At 40.7% G+C, this 13,517-nt stretch overlaps 1 protein-coding gene across 8 annotated transcripts in view; it reads right to left on the reverse strand.

The window, feature by feature from the left end:
• LOC122521325 (serine/threonine-protein kinase tricornered) overlaps positions 1-13,517 on the reverse strand; it is a 52,882-nt gene that overhangs the window by 6,677 nt on the left and 32,688 nt on the right. Inside the window, exons 1-3 of one of the 8 annotated variants that reach the window (XM_043641958.1) lie at positions 10,876-12,253; positions 10,651-10,780; positions 9,428-9,965 (exon numbers count right to left, since the gene is read on the reverse strand). The exons of 5 other annotated variants lie outside the window; for them this stretch is intronic. The gene's annotated coding sequence lies outside the window, so the exon portion shown is untranslated. Of the gene's footprint in view, positions 1-9,427; positions 10,101-10,650; positions 10,841-10,875; positions 12,254-13,517 lie in introns of those variants that run through there. 2 more of the 8 variants (XM_043641959.1, XM_043641957.1) reach the window with 2 other exon arrangements.

Raw genomic sequence — 13,517 nt, forward strand, 5'->3', positions numbered from 1 at the left:
ATTATATCGTACAGTACAATCGTTTTGTCTACAAGACTCGGCCATTTTCGAGGTCATCTTATGCTGTCATCCTATGAATCAGTCTTACGCAATTACAAAGATGAGCAAATCGGTTGAGCTTTCAAAATTGATTGGAAACCACTATATCGCGTACTCTTTTATTTTTATTCAATTTTGAAAATTCTTTTGAAACATTTCTCCGATCGAACAAATGCACGAAATAACTCATCGGCGAACCGCGATAATTAGCACGATACGTCATTTATCTTTCGCGGGAGGGTTAAACGAAAAATCGAACGAGACGAATTTCAAACGTCAACCGAAAGACACACTTACGAACAACACTGTTTTATATAAACGCGAAAATATTATTATATTCGAGAAGGAAAAATAATACGTTTGAAATTTATCGTTCGTTGGTTAGCAGCGCATACCGCGTCCTCGATCGTATACGGTCAAATGGAAATTAGGTCTCGCAAAAAGAGAGAGAGAGAGAGAGGAAAGCAGCACGCGTATCGCGATTTGCTGTCCATCGTGCCCCATTTCGAAAGCATTTCATTACCTTGCCTATATAACATTATTGTAAGATAAGGAAACGAGTACATAAATGAATACCTATGATGTACGCGTATAAATATATGTTTTATATTTACCTTATGTATTTTTTATTGGAGCCTCTAAAGGAAATGAAAAGATCGCGTTGGTGGTAGTCGTTACGAAGCAAAGTATCGGCGTCAAAAGTTGAACACGATATCTCCAGAAATTCTTCTTTCTTTCATTAATTTTCCCATTAATTTTGTTCTCGCGTCGAGCAGAATTGGTCAAAATTGGTAGAAAAAGGAAGGAAAGAAATTTGTGTTTATTTTGATCGAAGAAACGCATTAAAGAAGGAAACGACGACTCCTCTTCCTCCCTTTCGTCGAAGAGCACGGGATTAAATGTCCCTTTACAAATCGATACAAGACGATAGATATATATCGGTGACTCTACTTAACCGAGCAAGTAATAAAGTGACGTCAGCCGCAAAAAGAGATTAATCGATCACCGCGATATCGCCCATCAACGCGTCTCTTTTCTATCAATGATCGTCGATTCAATTTTTCTACGGAAAAAAAATAGACTTTCAAATTATAATCGTTTCACGCGTTCCAAAAATACTATTTCGTTTGGCAAACTGAACAAACTTCGAAATATTATGTTTACATTTGCTAAATATGATTTAACGAGCTCGATATGCAATATTAATGGTCCACGATTAAATAATATCATAAAATAGAAATGAAAATCATTGCGCGCCAACGGGGCTACGCGCATCCACCAAAAAAGTATTTGAAAATATCGATTTTACCTCGATAGAATGTAAAAAGAAAAAGAAAGAAGGATAGAAGAATTAATCGCACGTGCCAGCCTACTTGTTCCTGGCATTAAGAATCTCGTAATTAACGCTTACGGTATTTATCTCTTTCTATCGTTTTTTTCCTCGTTGCACTATACGTACGCGCGAGAACAGCTATGATTACCAACAGCTCGAATCTTTGGATAACAATCGAGATAAAAAGATAAATATCGAGATTCTTGATCTAACGTCAAATCCATACGTCAAAATTGTTACTTTTCTTTTTCCAATTATAAATGCCAAAAGTTCATTGTTCATAGAAAAAATAATTCCAGGGTCGGTCAAAGGGTTGTACGTAATTTCAAAAATCAATCGCGTACTCTTCTTCCAAACTTAACAGGCTTACTTTGTAAAAAAGGATTTGGCGAGGTAAAATTATCGATCGAATTCGAGTAGCAAGAAAGGATCCTTCCCATTCAAATAAATCCACTACAAATTGACCTTTGCAAATAATTTCTTTTTTCTTTTTTTTTTCGCAAAAATTAGCAACAACAACGTAGGGGAAAGTAAGAAGAAACTCGTTTCACGTTTTAACTCTTACAACACGGTTTCTTACATAAATAAAATCCAAGGACGGGACAGAGATCGCAACAAAGTGCATACATTCGCCGGACGAGAAGAGAAGGAAGGAATTATATCGGTTATACGTTTCCTCTCTTTTCTCTTTGTCTTGCGCGAACATAGATATACACGCATACGCGCATACATACGAGTACTTTGCCGCTGCTGAACTTTTTCCTAGGGCTTCGTTACGTAATAAACTATTAAGCGGACCCTCGAGCGAGGAAAAAGGGTGGAAGGAAGAAGACCGAAGCGAGGACGTCGCGCGTGAAAGGGATCCGTTTTAAAAAAGGCTCGAAACGCGAAGGAAAGCACACCGAAGAGAGAGATGCATTTCGAACAAATCTCATACCTCGTACAATGAATCAAAGTAATCGTATCACCGGGATACTCTAGTACCTTGGCCCAAAAGTTTTGGCCGAGCAAGCACCTATCGCATCCCGGCGCGCATCTATCTCCTATCTTTTCATCTCTCTTATGTATTTCTCTTTTATCGTTAGTCCGTTCTCGCTCTAAATCTCGCAAGAGCGTGGCCGAACCGCAAACATACGCGCGCGCGCGCGCACACGTCGGAGGAAATTGCAAACTCGTAGAACGTTGTGGATGCATAACCGAGATACGACATCTCAAACGATGCTACAATTTAATTGACCTTAATTCATTTCGATCGGGGATCTTAATTAATCGGACATTCATTTCAATTAACTATGTATACACGGACTATGATACAGGTATCCGAAATATCCGAAAAATGACGGGAAGAAGGCGAAAAATGACGGGAAGAAGACGATAAGGGAAATGGAAAAATACAAGTTTTACGGAAGTGGCACCGCTTCCGATGCGAGTAATCGCTGCTGGACCAACTTCCTTTTTTTTCGTTACGTCGCGTCGGCTTTCATTTCTCTTTCCGAAGCCATGCCCGATAAAAAACATAGCCGTTTCGGCTCGGGAACCGATTTCCCCGGCTTGTCAAATCACCCGCAGAGAAATCAAAGAGTCTCGACTTTTTAATGGCTCCATTCGATTTTCCTACAAGCATCCTCATTTTTTTCTACGCGGCGTACTTCCAATCTTTTCTACTGTTCTCGAACGCGAATACGTTACATGTTAAGAACAAAATAATAGAAAGGAAGAATTAAGGAACAATTGTAAGACCCCAAAAAAGGTACGTAACGTATCGCAAAAAAGTTGGAAAGCTGTTTCCACGTCGTCGTCGTCGTCGTCGTCTCCTTTTCTCAACGCGGGAGCGGAATAATGCTTGCCGTTTTTGTATCGTTCTTTCGAAAGAAAAACACTCGCAAGCCGAAATAATACTCCGAGAAAAGAAAAATACGTTTCGAACGTTCGCTTTCACTCGAAGCGCGAATACGCCCACGTGCGCGTATATGCAAATAATGCGCATACGAGCGTGCTTATGCGCGCGGACCGGCTGTCCTAAAAGTCGCATAGAGAAAGACAATGTTGAATTATCGAGTTAACGGTCCACTGGTCGGTACCACTCGACAGATTTAATTGGCGCGCTTATAGCCGTGGCATTAGAATCAAATCAATGGACCAAACGTTTGCTTTTCCATTTCCAAAGATTCAAAGAAGTAAGAGGTAAGAACTTTTGGGAGAACCTGTATTCGTATAGGAGAAGGTGGTTGTTAGATGGAAAGGAGAGATATATAAAGTACGCGAGGAGTAACCTAGCGGATCGATCTGCTAAGATTTCAGCTAGTACACACCCACTCGCGAGTAAAGACCATTACTAAATGTTACTCATCTAACGAGCCGTGGATGGCTTTTCCAAGATACACTGGCGCGCCTCGTTTACATAAGTTTCCGAGTTAAAAGCTATTTTAAGGGCCCCCCGCCCCCCGCCCCCCGCCTTCGTCATTTTCCGCTCCGACAATATTTTTTCTCTCTTCTTTTCTTGGCCTTTATCGGATAAAAGTGGAAGGACGATATACGCTATTTAATTTGTTCTTCAAATGCTAAACCGTTTATAGAATTTCCAATTGAATTTGCGCAAATACCATTACGATCGAAAAGTAAATTGACTTATTAAATAAAAAATGCAAACTGTTTATTTATTCGTCCAAACGAATGTTGTCTTCGAGGAGGAAGGGAGCGAGAGGGGTCTCCAAATTTTCAACGAAGCTGCATAATCGCAAGGTGCGATCGCGATAGGTATTCTCTCGGTCGCATAAACGAGCCTGTAATTGGATCTAGCCCGACGACATACCAACCGACCATCGCACACCAAAATAGACCGTCGTACCATCTCTCTCTCTCTCTCCCGAATCTTTCCAAAAAACACCTTTTCGAGATTCGCCCGTTCAACGTTCCTGCTATACAATGCTTATCGTAATAACGATATAATTCTTTTATACGAATTCATTGTTTTTAATTTATATTATAATTGAAAATCGTTTAAGCGACAGTTCGTGTACATTTATCAATTTTCAAAATGCGAAACACGCGGGAACGCTTATACCTTATGGAGTATGCCCGGGTGGGTGCGCATAGCGAGAGATATAAAGCACGGCAAATCGATGACTCGAATGAACGGGAGAGTTCAACGCGTCCAAATGATCGTCCTTATTGTAATTCGTATGAAATCTGGAAAGAATAAGTTCAAGAAGAGAGAGAGAGAGAGAGAGAAAGAGAAGGGGAAAGGCAAATAATGAAAGGGACTGGAGTCATTGTATGTACGCGCATATCCTATCCGTTTCTATGAACTTCGCATCTAGAAATCGTGTGAAAGTGAAAACATCGATTGCATCATAGCTACGAGTAGAGAGAGAGAGAGAGAGAAACATATAGATGGCGAACGGAAATGACTATCTTTTTGCGAAAGAGCGAGAAGAATGAAACGGAGTCGATCGATGAGTTCAACGATATACGAGTTGCATCTATGTCTTTAACTTTCTTTTTACAGGGTGCAAACAAACCGTATGCGGTTCGAAGCACGTATCGCATGGTAATAAAAAAATGATTAGTCTAAATATTATTATGGCATTCGCGATAGTTGGGACTTCGTTTTACGTTTATATCAAACGAAAAGAAAGGAGAAATGCGTGCCGGAGCGATTATTTTTGGATATCGAATGATTTCATCTTGATTGATTAACGTAAAGCTCTTAGGAAGTAAGAGAAATCGTTGTAGTAAGTTTTTCATGGCGTGCACCTCGATTTCCATTTTTGTCACGGCAGGTACGTTCGAAGCAGCCATCTAATCGCGTGCACTTTCCTCCGAGGATCTAATCACGGTGATGATCGAGAGAGCGCTTTCCATTAAGGCGTAGCCCTCTCGTTAAACAAACTTTCGATTCGTCGCGAGAAAAACAACGACTATTTTTCTCTTCTCTACGACCTGCGGTAACTTTTTAACTGCGGAAAAAATACAATTAATCGCAACGCGTTTTTTCCAAAACTGAGATATCGATTTTATTCGTCCACTCGTTCAATCCTAGGAGAGAAAGTTACACAATGAAATAAATAGAATATCTACGTATAAAAAAACACTAATAGCACTTTCCCCTGTTGCTCGAAATATAATAGTAGATATGGCGGCGGAGCTAAAAAGAAGGCCTCCAGTGCACAAAGGGTTCGTCGAAGGAAAACGAATATCGTAATCTAAAAGCACGGATTTACCGTTCGACGCACCGTTCCCTTCGAAATCCACCGTTAGACCGACGACACGTCGTCTTCGCTGCTATTTCTTTTATTCGATGTCGTTTATGCGACTTTCCAAATAAGGAAATTTTATTTATTACGAATATTATTTTTGTCACACATGTGTACCATCCGTATAAGGAGAAAGTCATATCAACGACATTTAATAAAAATACTTTCACGGAGGACAATGAACCAGAGTCTAACGGTGGATTTTGAAGAGGACGGGTGCACCAAACGTATACTCGGTGTTTTTCAACTACGATACGCATTTTCTTCGATCAACTAACAATTATTCGAATATTTTAATATATTGTACTTTGAGTTCTTCGAAGTCACGACTGCGCAGGAACGTTAAAAAGATCGTTCAATGTATTATTTTGATTTTTGTTCTCGTCGATCGAATGACTCGTCAAAAATAAGTTCGAAAAAAATGTGCTTTCTCCGAAAGAATTATTTTCACGGTCAGGTTCGTCGTACAAACTCGCTCATCGAGAAACCGTACGAAGTGGCAAGCTGGACTAAAACGAATTAGGTCGGCCACGTCTATGCTGCGTTATCTTTTAAGCATTATGCAAGAATACAGCATTTATTTGACCCTTCACCCTGGCTAACGATCTCGCTAGCCACATTGCTACTTTTTCCCCCTTATTTATTAACTGAAATATTATCAGCAAGTTTTAGCAATTTATTGGTGGGGAAAAAAAATATGCGGAAAGTAAAGAAGGGTTAAAAATAGCAACATGGCGTCGCAACGGTATGCAATAAATTTTCTTTATCGTATAGCGCCGGATAAATCTTGGTGAGTTAAGCGACGCGATAGTCGGCTCTCCGCCGTTCGTGACCGCGAGAACATTTACGAGCTGACTTCGAAGAAAATTGGCCCGCGCTAGGTCGAGTTAGAACAAATAATAATTGCAAAATTCGAAGGGGGAAGAGCAAAAAGAGTTTTTCGAAAGTAACCCCTTATTTGGGTCAAAGATCTGTTTTCTCTCCCTACCACCGCACCCGGATCTTATTATTTGTAGGACCACTCGAATGCGGTTAATAAGAAAATAATAATTATCCTGTTCGTTACGATGAAAATAGAAAAATACTCTTCTGTTGGGATAAAAGTTGAGGGTAGCAAAGATGAAAAAAGAAAAGTCATTGTTTTACCGATCGTTAGGAAGAACAAAGTTACTCGTTCGTTTACTTATTTACTTACTTGCAAACTTAATTAGGAGACGCGAGAAGGAAAAGTAACTAGGCACACGATCGAGCGAGGTCTATAATATCCGAGGAAGGATCAATGACCCCTTCTCAGGTATATATACCTTTAAACGGTGTTAGTATCGTATCGAAGATTTTCCCAACGGACCGCCGAGCTCTTCTTCGTCGTTCGACGACGCGAGAAAAACAAAAGTAGCAAAGGTAATAGTAAAAAGAAAAAAAAAACTGCTCCGCGCGAGATGTTCGTGAACCCTGACGAGGAAAGAAAGGCGCGATCACAATGGCTGTCATGGAGTTTCCGTGCCATGGATACTCCGAGTGTGAGTCACATCGAATTACTCGTCGTGCTCTTTCACCTACTAACGGATTTAAGCTCCTCTACGGATCTAGAACGCCTTTTCTCTCGTCTAATTTTTAACGATTGTATATACGTACATATGAAAAATCAAATATCGTCGTTCTTCGATGCTATGATTTTGTTTTGGGACACCCTGCACATGTGTGTGTGTGTCCTTATTTAAATCTACTGCCGCGTATTAGAAGGAAAATGTGGAAATTATGGAAATGCGAATACGCATCGGTGCGCGACGAGTTACGTATTCAAAAACTTTCAACGAAAAGAAGAATATCGAGTAATAGATACTCAAAACTGAAATATCGTATGGAAAATCTCTAGTTCTAGTAGTAATTTTCTCTAATTTCGGCAATTATCATTCCCCTGCGCGGATGCACATTTACTTACAATACGCGCCTTCTTTTATATCGTCGGACGAGGTAATTTGACGAAACACGCGGGAACTATGAGGTTTCTGCTCGCGCAGAGGCCCTGCCAAACAAGATTACGCGCGCGCGGAAGAAATTAAGTTCACTGAAAACATCGATACATTTCAACGATACATTTCAACGAGACTTTACGAGAAGAAATAAAAAAGAAGAAAACAACTTTGAAAAACCGATCAAAAACGATAGACGCGTTGATTTTTATTTCTATCGAATAGAATAACAAGCTTCGGATTACGTTTTTTTTTACGAATTCGAGGATTAATGCCATGGAGAAAAATTAGTGAAAAATTTCGAGCTATTTCTACTCGAAAATGGAAAGTACTGTAATATATTAAGTGACACCTGCCAGTGTTGGCTTGCCAACAACGATATTGTCCGATTCGCGATATATTCTCGAACGCTCCGTGTGCGTGCGCGCAAGGCATGTTATTTCGGGTTCCTATAACTACGTTCCTCGGATATAACACGCCACACGTTCAATTTCAAATACTATTTCTAATATCGCCGGCTGGAAGAATTTTCAAATTGATTTTCCCAATTATTTTCCCTCGGTTCACTGTCATAATTACCGACGACACAATTATCATAGAAAAATTATTCAGAGAATTTCTTAAAGACAATATTATTTTTCGTTTTCTCACATTTCACTCGACTTTAGTCCAATCGGAAACTATTCGAGACTCGTATTATCGACGGACATAAGTTCGATAGACTATAAAAAGAATCTCTGACCGGGCACCGAATCGAGAATAGAATTGTCATGTGCACCTAGAGGGAACGTCGATAAAACGAAAAGAACGATTATTTGAAATTCAAAAGTAACCTAAGGGATACGTAGATAGGGAAATGTAGATGTCTTTAAAACTGCTTCATTTTTGTCTAATACAATTTGTCTAATCTAATTTGAATATTCTTTTGTATTTTGTATTTGCCGTTGAAGAAAATGAATTTACGTTTGATAAATAGCAGACACGCTACTATTAAATAAAATTGAAATAATCGTTTTTTCGCGTTGTATAATTTAGTATAAATAAATTCGCAATCACTTACCCGATTAATTGGTACTACGCAATATAATAAAGCGAGCATCTATGCATTAAACAAATTTGTGGTTCGGAGTTAATTCGATCAATAGTGCAGTAATTAAAATAGAAAGAATGATATGGTTTGGAGAGCTGAACGGTATAACAGCAGAAAGCGAGACTCAAAGCGTTTCTCTAACGATCCTGGTCGAACAAAACCACGAACGGCTTGCCACTCGAAGGTACACGAAGGTACACGATTAGTTTTACTAACAAACTATACTCGATTCAATCTTACTCGATATATTTCGATACTTTTACATACTTTTTATAGAAAAAAAAAAAAACAATCAACAAAATAAAAATTTTTATTTTTTTCTCTTTGATAAATGCGAGCTTTCGTGAGAAAGTTCATTAGAAAATCGCAGGTCGAGTCTTCTTTAGGAACTTTAAGTTCAAACGAAAGCTCGTCCTCCCTCTACGGGAACAACATCCTTTGTGAATTTCCATCATTAGTTATATCGTTAAATATACACGCTAATTACAAAGTCACGTATTTGGTCTTTTTAACGCAATGCTATTGCATAAAAGACAAAAAGAATACATCGAAGAGCGAAAGAGGAAACCTTACCGAAGGAGATAACGACAAACTAAATAAAGATCAAGGAGAAACGTTAGTTAAAACGCACGAGTAGAAACTATGCCGGACAGAATTTGCAATCGAAGGATCAACGATCGATTCCATTAATTCCAATAATGGGGATATTATTGAGGGTACGTAAAGTTCGTCGTACCTTCGTTATCGTGGGCAGGATGCCTTTTCGTCGCGGTGCATCGTCCAACTCGTCGTCTCGGTCAGCTGCGAGTACACCGTGCACAGCACTCTTTCCACCTCTTCCACCACTACTACTAGCGACAGCAGCAGCAGCAGCACCACCACCACCACCACCACCACCTCCACCACTACCACCACCAGCAACACTACTACGTCCTACCTCCTCTGGCACCAAAGTATCCAATTTTAGCGGGTTGTCTCTGACAGAACGCCGCCGCCGACGACGAAGACGACGACGACGACGACGACGACGAGTACGCGTTCACTCGGCCACTTTGCCCAGCAAAATAAAAAAAAACAAACGGAAAAGAAGGACTCGATGCACTTTAAACGGAGAACCTCGTTGCACACGTGTCCATTTTTTTTCTCTATTTTCTCTTCTCCCCTTCTCCATTCCTGGAGGAGTATATCTTCTTTCAACGAATTTCTTCTCAAAGGATTCGAGGTCTCGTTGATGGTTGGCGAGAGAAGAGAAACAAACGACGTCCACTTTCCGTCTGCGACGCGAATGAGATAACCGAGACGAATCGGAAAAAGTGGGGATAAGGGAAAGGGAGGATCAAGGAAAGGAGTAGAGTGCTGAGGAGAGAAGAGAGGTGTCGAGGGAAGGGGAAGGAGAAGGAAGAGAAAGGAAAGAAATGCGGTAGGCGTATCTCGTTCTTTCTCTCGCGTGCGCTTGGAAACAAGAAAGAGAGAGGAAATAGCGGATGATAATGGAATGAGAGAGAGAGAGAGAGACGGCGATATTCGACGAACGAACGAACGAACGAACCGAGCCACGGAAAGGAAAGAAATAAAGATGGGTAAAAAGAGAAATTGCGAAGGAAAGAGAGAGAGAGAGAGAAAGAGAGAAAAGGGAAGAAAGAAAGAGAGAAATGCGAAACGTGCCGCGCGAGTTCCAAGCGACGACTCCCGTTTTCTCGTCTCCTTTTCTCTCTCTCTCTCTCTCTCTCTCTCTCGTGCTTCCGTATGTCGGTCGGGTGGTGCCGAGGGTGGGAGTGGAGGGGGCCGATCCGAAAGTGCGGCGACTCGTCACCTGATTGCAGCTGCCCCCGCCCCCGCCCCCGCGCGCCCACCTCTTTATCTTTTGATCCTATTCGCGGCCTTGGTTATTTTAGCGCGAATAAGAGATCCTTCTTCTGGGCGGTTCCATCTTTCATTCGGAATTTTCCTTTTTCTCACCTTTCAATCGCAATATCACTTTGTTCCGTTTCAATGAAGAGCCAATAATTGTATTTGTTTATAATATTAGTTGGTACGCGTTCGAGTAGATGCGAGCGACGACGATGGTTGGTTGGCGGTCCGCGATCATCTGAAAGGAAGCAAGCTCGGTGGATTCCCGATGACCTAGTCGCCTTAGGCGCCAACGACCGACAAATCAGAAAGCGAGTTTCTCTCGCCTCTTACCTAAGTCAGCCAATAGGGACGCGCGATCCACGCTCGCCGCAACCACCTAGGTGACACTTCTTCTTCATTGCATTTGTTTGTTTATACACTTCCATCGTATTTTTCTTGAACTATTTAATCCGCGCAAATGGACTACCTCCCCCCTCCCCCCACACTGTCGATAAATTTCTTTCCACCTTTTTTTTGTCTATAAAATACAAAATCGTCGCAATGAAATTTTCAATATAAGTCTCAACGTTGATTTGGATGCGTTTATCGGTAAAGAAGAGGACACGTATCGCGTGATAGCCGCGCGTACAGGTAGCACCGTGGTACTCCGCTACTACTACCAGCTCCACCACCACCTATTTCTTCGAATCTATACATACGCACACGTACACGTATATGTACCGTATAGCAGTACACGTGGGAATATTGATTCTGCCGCGTCAGCTGCTCGCGTTCGCTCTTTGGCTCATTCTCGTGCTACCCTACCGCACTCTAACCTACATTCACGCGTTCTCCGACATTTCGGTATACGCTTACGTATACGTAAATGCCGTGGATATACTTATTAGAATCCACGCATGCTATTTTTCTCATGACTCATATCGTATACTTCTCTCTCTCTCTCTCTTTCTCGAGAATTTCTCAACTCGTAATGTAGATGGCACGAATGTGACCATTTTCAAACGTCCTTTTATTATGCATATTCTTTTCGTTAGGAAACAAACGAATTCAAGATAATTACGCGACGTTTCGAAAAATTGGGAAAAGTATTAAAAAAACGGACAAAAATGAAGATTCCGTAGCTTTCGATTGCCGCCTCGTATCTTTTGCATTTCTTAGCTTTTATCTTATATTAAATGTTATCGTTAATTAACATATTCAAGAATGAAATGACTCTCGTGTAAGTTGTGCTACTCGCGTTATATTATTTTTGGATAAAATATACGAATTTTCTAATAATTAGAAGGAATCGAACAAACGACCGATTAATAGGACCGAAAGATTTTCAGGAGAATCTTTCTCTAGCGATTCTTTTCCATTGTTCAGCACGTTTTCGATATTGCTTTCGGAGTCGATCGGACGGAAAAGGATTATCGATGAGCAAAGTAATATGCCTCGATGATCCCTTTGACACGCAAGGCTGGACGATCGCCGTTGTTTCAACACTTTCGGTCTTTTGTGGAATTACCGATTTTCCTTCGGCTTTTTTTCTTTCTTTTGGATACCACCGCGGGTCAATGATCTACGACGACGACGCGTCGTTTTTTTAATAACGATTCACCGCAAAATCCCTTTTATACGTTTTCCAAAAATGTGCAAAACCAAGTTGTAATATTTTTACGAATTAACGCCGACAAAGTTTAAAAACCACTGCTGTAGAAGATATTACTTTTACCTGCATTTCTGCATTAGAAAGAACTGCTGCTTAGAAAGAACTTACGGCGTTACTAACCTGTAACAGAAGAAACAAAATCGAGTATTAGAAAATGGGTGCGGCGCTTCAGCTACGAACAAAATATCTATACGCGTGTACATATATTCGCGTATATAAAAAATAGAAATTCTTCGTTAAGAACTCTCTTAACTCTTACGTTAATCGCGATTGCAAATAATATTGAAACGCCTCGTAGATGTTTTCCTACGATATTACGATACGATCGATTAATATTTCGATTTTACCAAAAAAATCTCCTTATCTTTAATATATCGAAACAAGCGAGTCGTTGATCGATATCGAATATCGTACTTATTTTGGATCGATAGATTTTCTTCTCGCAAATTTTTTTAACGTCGATCATTTCATATTTGTGCCGATAATTACGATACTAACTCGACGATAAGTCGACAATTTATTTTTTCCAATTTTTCCACTTTCTATATATCTTTTAAACATAATTAAATATAAATAATTATTAATAGGAGGAAAAAAGAAAAAGATTGTCTGCTCTGGAAGCGATTTGAAGGGCCGGAAAGAGGAGAAGACGATCAGCTGAGTCGGCTCTCTTGCTCGCTAGATTGATTTTCGGAACAGTGTTATATACCCACGCGTGTATCGATTCCCCTTCATCCTCTCCGTCTCCTCTTATACTCTTTTTTTTTTTCATTTTTTCACGAACGACGAAACGTGACAATAACGGAGAAGCAAAAAGAAAAGAGTGTGCGAGAGAGAGAGAGTGAGAGAAAGATGTCCTAAGGGCAAAGGGAGAGTCTTATTGATTTTTTAGAACATCTGATCCGCGTATAGAGTTAAAGAGTGAGGGAAGAAAGAAAGAGGATAGAATGCAAGTTTGGGGAAAAGGGACAGAGATATTTTTCTTCTACAACCTCCTCCTCCCCCACCCTCCCTCTCTCCCTCTCTCTCCCTCTCTCTTTCGCTCTCTATCTCGTCTGGCCTTCGTAGTTTCTGCTGTTGGCTCGTACCTGTGTTGTTGCCACGGTAACAGCCTAGATTCGAGAGACTGAAAGGGACTTCGAGATAGACTGGCGAAGGAGAGGGAGGGAGGGAGGGAGGGAGAGAGAGAGAGAGAGAGAGAGAGTTCTCGTTGCTCGGCGGTCCCGTCCCTTTGTTCCAGATTTCCGACGCTGCATCATTCCGTATATCTCGAGATGATCAACCTCCCCTATCTCTTCTTCTTTCTCTCCTCCTTTACTCC

This window comes from Polistes fuscatus, unplaced genomic scaffold (assembly GCF_010416935.1).
Source record: "Polistes fuscatus isolate 324 unplaced genomic scaffold, CU_Pfus_HIC Scaffold4, whole genome shotgun sequence".
Taxonomy (NCBI): Eukaryota; Metazoa; Arthropoda; class Insecta; order Hymenoptera; family Vespidae; genus Polistes; species Polistes fuscatus.